The following is a 6,895-nucleotide window of genomic DNA, read 5'->3' as shown; positions in this document are numbered from 1 at the left end:
GAAATTTTATTTTGTCACAAAAAATATCTAATCAGTGACGAAAAAATAAATTTCGTTAGCAAAAGGGTGGACAAAAAAATATAAGGTGACAAAAATAAGTTTCGTCGCTGATCCATTTCCTCCATACGTTGCAGAGATACTTGCAATCATTACGTGACAAAATACTTTGTCACAAAAGGAAAGACTTTGGTGAGGAATTCTCTTTTGTCGTCCATTAAAGAGGAATTTTTTTGGGCACAACGAAAACTACGTCGTTTTGTACCCTTATGCTTGTCAACAAAAAAGCCCTAAATTACTAATCGATCTCACCCCTCCACCCCTCCCTCTGTGTTCCTCTTTGGAGGTGCTCTCTCTTGCTCCTTCGCTCCACGGTCGGCCATCTCCTCCGACTCCGGCCATTTCATCCGACAACTCGAAGGCCAACGCCGTCTCCGTAGCAGCCAAGTCCATACTCCGACTGTTTTTGACAGATCTCATCGCGCCAATTTCAAAGCTTCATCCCTACACCGAACGCAGACATCTCCCTCCACCTATATTGTGTAAGCTCGTTCTCCTCCTCCGTCCACCACCTCGCGAGAGCTCTCTTCCCTTATTGCTTGTTGATACCACCCAACTTCACCTCTTTCCTAAAATTTCTGGCCCATCAACTTGTCGAACCCTAAAAAATTGGGTATTTCTTGTTGGTGCTACTCTCTCTCTCTCTCCATACCTAGGTACGCATTATAACGCATACATGTTTCAATACATATGCACCAATCGATTTTTTCATGGCCTATAATATGGATGCTACTGTCATTTGGATAACTTGAGCAGCAAAACGTGTTCCACGTATGTAATGTTGATTTTTTAATGTGACCACCCAAAGTTCAAACCCCAAATACTTCTCCAAATGTATAAGATTTTCAATTTGAAGTGCATTTGGAATTGAAGTTATTGTTCTGAATGTCTCATTAGGTTGGTCCTGCATCTCAATCGATTTGGGAGTGTGTTCAGTTCTCGCGATGTGGCAACAATGGTTGGAGCTCGATCTGTCCACCCTTTTGAGTGTTAATTAGGAAGAACTAATCACGTCACGGAGGGAACCATCGTCTCTTCAAAGCGGTATGTTTTTAGCCCTTCTCCTTAGATATATAACATTCTAGCTAGTTCTACGATTTCTAGTTTAGTTCTGTTGTTATTGAAATTGACTTGCCTTTGTAAATAACTTTCCCCCACCCACTATTTGATTATATATGCTTAATGAAATTTGTTTCTCAAATCTATCAGCCAAACAACTAATGTATGAAGGGAGAAATTATTTACTTATCAAACCATATTCGATGAGATTGCTTGATTATACACTTGGATTAGAATCACTATGCAATTGTTGAGAATGGCCTACAAGCACTTAAGAGCTTGCAGCCCAAAGGGTGATCTCTGCAGGTTCAAATTTTAAGTAGTCTTTATTTGATGTTGTAGCGTTTTTGCTTTGTCTTGGTTTCAATACCCATAAGAGTTCAGAACCTCTTGGAGATGGTTCGCGCCTATGGTGCGGTTTCTAACAGAGTATAAAACCTATAGAGATGAGGTTTTGACTAAGTATTGGACAGGAATTTTTTTTGTCCATTTAGTTTTGATTCAGTCAATTGAAGATGTTGTGATACTAATTTTCCTTATGCATAATTGATACATTTTCTTTTGTTTCTTACTGTTCAGGCATGCGAGCCACCACATTCATTGAACCATTTCTAGTAATTGAGGTGTAGCCAGGAGCCCATGAGATTGTATAATCATGGCAGCCTACGAGGTCACCACATCATATGATCGGAATATCTTTGTTAGTCTAGCTAATTTCTTTTATTATCCATCTTAATCATGACAGCATTGAACATTAGGTTTTTTTTTTCTCTAATTTCTTTGTGATACTATGACTTAGTGCACATCCTTTACTGATTGAGATTTGAGTATGTAAAAACCAGTCTTCTACTGAGTGAAGGAAGCTCTACTACCTAGCTGTTACTGTTTTCTTTCTTTTATGTTTCTAGTCTTGTTAGTTATTTTTGTTACTTCTCTGAGAGATCTAGCGTACCTTAGTTTGGCTAACATAAGTGGAAATTTGTCCCATTTCATATCTTGATTCAATTTGTTACGCTTGTAGTATACATGGAATGATATTGACGAAGGAAAAGTTTGCCCCTTTGCCTCTTAGAGGATACATGAGCTGGATGGAAAGGTGTATCAGTTCTTACTTTGTTAGTGATGTTAGTGAAGCTTCTTTTGTGGAACACTTAGTGGCTATGGCTTGGACAATAGAGTTTTCATACTATCGCCATTCTTCCAGATCGTGTGGTCAAGAATGATTGAAAGAAACAATTTTCCCTTAGATGAGAGAAGAGCATATGGACTCCACACAAGGTAATGTATTTTTCATCATTCCTACGTCTAAAAAAAGGACAATGTTTGTTCACTCTTTATGAGTTTTCAAAGACTTTCTTCCCCTGCAGGTCTATGACTTGAAAAAGAAAAAAGTTTCGTTACTTTCACTATTGAAGATGGATGGAGATCGCTCTACTGCCGGTTGATCAATAGCTTCTTTATGAGTTCATCTGCTGTGGTTTTTTTGGTTCGTCTCTCTGTTGCTAATCCTATTGGTCAAGTGTCCCTACCCTTTGTTTCTTGCTGGTCCTGCCTTAGCTTCTACACATCAATTGGTCATGGTATGTCTGCCTCTGAGATTGTTCTTGGTTCTGCTTGTCTTCTACTCATTTCCTAATTGGCATCAGGTTGACACGCCATAAGAGCTTCAAGGAAGGACACAAGAGGATACTTGATGCAACATATTTGGTGGGTGGGGGAATTGACATTGAGCGAGTTAACTTTGTCTTCAACTATGACATGCCAGATTCTGCAGATACTTATCTGCTCTGCGTAGGGTGCGTTCAGTTTATTTCTTTTTTCAGCTTTGTTTTTTACTCAAGACCAGGTTATCTTCCTTGTGTGCTCCCTGAGCCATCTTTCTTGCTCTGCTTTTGTTTCACCTTTTTTGCAGGTAGGAAGAGCTATTAGGTTTGGTACCAAAGGACTTGCAATCACATTTGTTTCATTTGCATCAGATTATGATGTTCTCAATCACATTTTTTACTCAACATCAGTGCACGTTGGCTTGATCAGATTTTGATATGTGGAGGACTGAGATTTTGCCAACAATTGTCCATCATAGCAATCAATAAACGCTATAGAAAGTTTTTAACAGCGGGCAATGAACGCTATAGAAAGTTAAGACTTTTAATAACATGGGCTAATACAGCGTTCTCCGGAACGCTATCTATTACCTACTATAGTGTTTTTTGCACACTGTGAAAGGCGTTTTTTGTTGTAGTGTGTGGATGGATTGTGACTGTACATGGGAGTTTCTTGTAATGTTTTTACTTTGTGCTAGGAAATGGAAAAGATGAAATTCTAACTTCAAGTATTTGGTTATTGTAATGCAAATGTGACTGCTTGTTTGGAGTTAATGGTCTGAACTTTTTTCTTCCAGTTTAACTCTTTCTTAATGGCCTCATGCAGCACAATGGGTAAAAGGCTTGCACAAACTGACCGAAGCATATTGATGCATCTTTGATTCATCCAAGCACTTGTTTCCCTTTTACGCACTTTAGCTATGCTTTTGTTTTGTTTTTTGGTTGGTTTGTTTTCATTTATGGTTGGAACTTATTTACTAATGATAATGATAAATTACCGGTGTCCTTATTGGATAGGTGTCCAAGACTCCTGCTAATTGATGATGATGTTTTACAGGTAAGAAGGGTTTTTGGATTGAATTGCATTGAACTTGTCAACCATGTTGAACCTGCTATTAAGGTAAGTCTTTTGCCATTTGTAGTATACTTGTGGAACTCTTGGGAAGTTTGAAACTCATCTTGGATAGTATTAATATGAATGAGTGGTGACATCAGTTAATGACTTTTCTGGTTAGTACATCATGCTTTCCCTATTTACATTCATCATGAGAAAACTGGGCTGGAGTGGGCTATATATTTTTGTTGGTTTGGTTTTCTGCTTTTTTTTTGCCCTTTTGAGCATATATTTTCTATTTATAGAGATTATGAAAGTTTTTATGTTCTCTAGTTTGATGTTAACTATCTCCACATCCTATGAGTCTGTGATAAACACAAATAGTCAATCAAGAAACAAATAGGTTATGTAGTATTCCTCTTGCTTTGGTATTGCTATACTATTTGCTGCTGTGGTTTTTCTTCAAGAGACCTAATGTTTGACACTATGCAGCTTGGTTTCTATTGTAGCTAATAATCATGGAGTTTCTGGGCTATTATTTCTCTGGTTTTAGACTCTTATTGCTCTGGTTTTGCTATGCTACTACTGCAGTGGTATATCTTCATCTATAGAGATCTGATGCAGTTGTTGATGCTAATCATGGGACTTTTTCATCTGTTGCTGATATGTGGTTTGGGGGTCTGCTGATCCGTCATGTCCCAAAACAGAGAGGTTTCCACCTCCTTTACTACGGGGACACGGCATGCACACGTGGGGACACAACATATATGGGGACACACAACTCCTTAGGTGTATAAAAGCTTGTAGCTTAACATAACAATCCTTTTATTATTCTACATTCTGCATTTAAATTCAGCAGGACTATAAGTATGGGCCTTAATTTTTCAAACGGGCATGGGCAAATCTCTCACAAATATTGCCAATAACAACACAATTATGCTTAGAATCTGACTATACCATTGGATCAATTAAACATGGCTATTAGACATACACTTTACAGATAAATAGGCGACCAAGTTATACAAGAGTATGAGGCTTTTTCTCTCTTTAAAAGTTTGGTTCTGTGCATTAATCTTCCCATGCAGTGAACTTTTCCTTGCTTAAGGTCGTGGTACTGGTGTTGTATTTTGAGTTAGGTCCTCACATGTTTCATTTGTATATTGTTAAGTTTACATAATGTTTTGTATTCTATTAACATCATAACCAAAATATATTGTATCCTACTTTTCATGTGTGCAGATTGAATATGCATAAGTTTGGTAGCAGGGAAGATGGTATATATATGCTCTACTAAGAAGAGTTTTTGTTTGGATATATGCTTCTATGAAGACTTTATTTTTGGATGAAGTTCCAAGTCTTCTTTTCTGGATATATGCTTCTATGAAGACTCCTTTTTGGTTAAAGTTACGAGTCTTCTTCTTTTATTTTAATGATGCTACCGAACTATGATGAACATATATGGTATTGATGCTACCTTTCATGTTTTTGTCATGGGGACATTGATGCTTTAGACCCTATGGGTGCGGATAGACATTTTGGTGTAGTGTACATAGTTCTCATGGTTAATGGATGTCTAATTTGGACACGATTATATTGGTTTATGAAGATGTGTTGGTTATTACATATGGGGTAATGTATAATTTATTTGTTTGTCTGAGTATTGAAATGAATAGGATAATATTGTATTGTAAGAAGAGTGTAGGTGATCGACAATCTTTCATCACCTTTATTATTTTTTAATTAAATCCTTTGGTGACGAATTTTTTTTGTCACCTATGTGCTTAACTTGATCAATTACCTGCCACAATCGGTGACAAATTTGAAAATGGGTGACAAATAATTATGGCAATGGTGACGAAATATTTCGTCATCAAAAAGCACAATTAGTGACGAAATTTTTTCGTCACCAAGCGATTTTTCAGTGACGAAATTTTTCGTTGTCAAAAAGCACTATGGGTGACGAAAACCGGATTTCGTCACCAGGGAGGAATCCTTGACAACCTTTAGTCGACAATTTTTTTTTCGTCACCTATACTATTTGTGACGAAAAACATGCAATTTGTGACGATTTTCATTTGTCACGTAATGCAATTTTTCTTGTAGTGATGGTAGGGGTGCTAATCGAGTCAAACAAGTCAAATACATGCAATACTATTGTTCAGACTTGGCTTGACTCCTTATTACATGTGTTCAAGCATGGCTTGAGCTTAAGAACTTTTTAATACTAATTGTTCAAGCTTTGCTCAAGCTTGAAGTTTTATATTCGTGATAAGCTTGGCTTGACTCGGGAAATATGTAAGTCAATCTCGAGCTTGCAAGCATGAGCTAAGCTCGTGAAGTTTCGAGCTTTCAAGTTTGAGCTTAAGCTCATTAAGTTCCAAGATGAAATGGGTTAATTCAAAACAATAAAACCCTATCTAAAAGAATGTGATAGCAACTCCAAATTTTCTCAATAAACTTTTTGAATTGCTCCATGAAAGTGGTTTCCTAACTTTTTAAATTTTCTCAACCCTAAATTTTCATATCTCACATAAGTGGTTTCCTATTTGGATGGAATAGTACTATAAGTAAAACATGTATTCCGACTCATGTCTCATATTTTGATATATTTATTAAACTACCCCCTTTGTTTACAAGCCTATCGAGTCAAACCCTCATATGCTCAAACTTGAGTTGAATTTATAAACAAACAAAAATACTTGATTGAGCTTGGCTAATATTCTTTATAAATGAGTTTGAACAAGCCAAAAGTCGAGCCAAGCTCGACCCGAGCTTGAGCTATTTGGTTCGTTTAACAACCCTAGTTAATGGTCATATGTAGTATGTACAACATGGATGCAGCTTCTTATGCTGTAATCATGGGATCTTATGTATATATTTTAGAAAGTCTAAAATTTATCTACTGATGGGATGTGATGTACTCCCTCTGTTTCATATTGAAGTACCACTTTTATTTTATTTTTTCTTATTTTTATCTTGTTTATATCTTTTAATTTATAGTAATACTTTTTTATGATTTTAAAATTTTTATATAATAAACTAATTAAGATCTATCAAATAAGATCCATATTGGATATTTTTAGTATTATAAATTGAAGGATATAAAATATTTCTTAAAATG

General features: G+C 36.4%; 1 long non-coding RNA gene across 7 annotated transcripts; it reads left to right on the top strand.

The window, feature by feature from the left end:
• The first annotated feature begins 302 nt into the window (after nucleotides 1-302).
• LOC131311185 (uncharacterized) lies at nucleotides 303-5,395 on the top strand. Of its 7 annotated transcripts, none has more exons than XR_009195430.1 (8): nucleotides 303-539; nucleotides 955-1,101; nucleotides 1,696-1,786; nucleotides 2,138-2,394; nucleotides 2,484-2,602; nucleotides 2,763-2,907; nucleotides 3,029-3,840; nucleotides 5,014-5,395. It is a non-coding gene; the product is annotated as an uncharacterized LOC131311185 (long non-coding RNA). The 7 variants fall into 7 exon arrangements; XR_009195442.1 differs by having other exon boundaries at nucleotides 303-713; nucleotides 3,778-3,840; XR_009195449.1 differs by having other exon boundaries at nucleotides 303-713; nucleotides 3,738-3,840.
• Nucleotides 5,396-6,895: the final 1,500 nt, after the last annotated feature.

This window comes from Rhododendron vialii, chromosome 2a (assembly GCF_030253575.1).
Source record: "Rhododendron vialii isolate Sample 1 chromosome 2a, ASM3025357v1".
NCBI lineage: Eukaryota > Viridiplantae > Streptophyta > Magnoliopsida > Ericales > Ericaceae > Rhododendron > Rhododendron vialii.
This window is presented reverse-complemented; position numbering and strand designations above follow the sequence as displayed.